This window comes from Tamandua tetradactyla, unplaced genomic scaffold, assembly GCF_023851605.1.
Source record: "Tamandua tetradactyla isolate mTamTet1 unplaced genomic scaffold, mTamTet1.pri scaffold_227_ctg1, whole genome shotgun sequence".
Classification (NCBI taxonomy): domain Eukaryota; kingdom Metazoa; phylum Chordata; class Mammalia; order Pilosa; family Myrmecophagidae; genus Tamandua; species Tamandua tetradactyla.
The window spans coordinates 19372-21551 of NW_027518336.1; positions in this window are offsets into that span (position 1 = coordinate 19372).

Below are 2180 nucleotides of genomic sequence, written 5' to 3' on the forward strand. Positions count from 1 at the left end.
TCAGCTGTCCAGCGTTCACAGGTTACAGGATCTCGCTTCCTGATTTTACATTAATTTCTGAAAATCAGAAATGCCATCTCCAAAAAACATGCTAAGGGAGTGGTAAAAAAAAACTCACTTTATTCAATATTATAGATATATTGTGGAAATGGACTCTATTTCCTTCTAAAAACTAAGCTAAGAAGAAAATTCCACTTAACGCTATCGGTATGCCAGCAAAGGCCCGCAGGGAAAAACTCTGATAAGACTGCCTCTGCTATTATGGAGAAGAATTCCTAGTCCCAGCTTCAGTAAGCTTCCCGTTTTCACGCAGGGCCTCTCCCTCGGTGCGTTTCATCCTTTCCCATATTGAGGTTAGGGGAGCAGCACCGCCTTTGAAGCTTCCTTCATGACGCGAGCCCAGGAGCCACTGATTTCTCCTCAAAAGGCCCTGGGACCGTCAGGCAGCCTGGCAGGTCACTCCCGGACGGCTCAGCAGGACACAGGTGGGTCCAGCCAGCAGCAGCAGAAGCCCACTGAGCTGGGGCGCAGCTCGTGCCTTGGGTGGGTCCAGGGCTGTGACCCCTGAGCCTCCCGCTGCAGACGGGAAGCCAGACGCAGAACCCCCGGGCTGAGCGCCCCTTTACTCTAGGCCAGGGAGCCCCAGCTCTGATGCCATGTTGAGCAGGGGCAGAGCCGCCCCCCAGGGGCTCGACAGTCGTGTCTGGAGCCATTCCCTGGGGATGGAGGTGACACCCGTCCCCAGGTGTCCACACCTCGGCCCCAGGGCAGCTCCTTCAGCTGCAGGCTGGACACCTTGCACCCAGAGAGGGGCTCAGTGGCTGCGGTGAAGGCTGGGGGCACGTAGGAAACCAGAAGGAAAGACAGAGGGTGAAGCCTGAGAGGCAAGACTTAGGAATGCCTGGAGTGGACAGTGATGGTGCCTAAATGTACAAATATAAAAACGTTTTTGCATGGGGGAGAACAAATGAGTGTCCGCATTGCAGGGTGTTGAAAATGGGGAAAAGTACAATCAATGCAAGCTGGGGTCTACAGTCAACAGTAACGTGTAACGTGCTCCCACGGACTGTAACAAAGGCATTATGCCAAAGCTAAATAAATGTCTGCAGGCAGGGGTGGGGGAGGGGTGGGCTGGGGGTAGGCTGTGGGTGGGTTCTTTGTGGAAGGAAAGGAAAGGTCTTCAGCTAGGGTATGGCGGCGAAGGCATGGCTATTTACTTAGGTTGGACTGAATGATGTATGAATAAAACCATTTAAAAATGAAAAAAATAAATAAATAAAGAGTGGGACTCGGCACGGGGTCCGTGTGGGTAGCCCCCACGCCTCCCGGAAACAGCTGCTGCCACCTTGTGTCACGTGAGGTCAGGCCGTGTCAGTGACACGCTCAGCAGCCGAGTGTTCATTAGTGGAAATCCTGTTCGCACAAATCCACAACAATGTACACCTGAACACAGAAAAAGCTCAGCATTTCCTTTTCTCCACTGTTCCCTGTAAGATCCTGGACAAGCCACTTAAATTCTTTGAATTTTAATTTCTACATCTATCTATACATACTAAGATCCGAGTAGATATTAGAATAATATAGAAAAATAGGGATATTCCATAGACTAAATGATACAGTTTACATAAAGCAGCACATCTCCAAATGCGTCCTACGGCACATGCGCTCTGCAAAGGCCCGAGGAGAAATGGAGATGCGTCTGCAGGGAGATTCCACGTCCCTCACCTGGGGACACCCAGGCACAGCTCACCTGCAGGCTCCAAGGCTCGGTTGCCGTGGAAATCGACTTCCCCACATCAGACCTCGTAACATCTCTCGGAATGTCCCAAGAACACACTAAGGGAAATGCACATGTGCAGCACAGCGCGTGGTCCTGCCACGGCATCATAAATTCGAGCTCCTTCGGTGGCTGTGCACACTGTATGAGGTCAGAGTCCCAGGCCCGGGGTGGCGACTGGGGGAGCTGCAGGGGACAGGACAGACGCCCAGACCCAGCCCCTTCCCCCACCGCCCACCAGGGCAGCCCAGCCGAATTCTCCTAACCCTGCGCCCGAATAAAATAACACAAAGCCCCCCGAGGACTCCCCCAGAGCCTTGCCGACCTCTCGCTCATCCTTGTCCATTCCACGGCAGACAGCACCCTGCAAGGAGCGTGCAGCCCCCCGCGTAATTGATAAGGA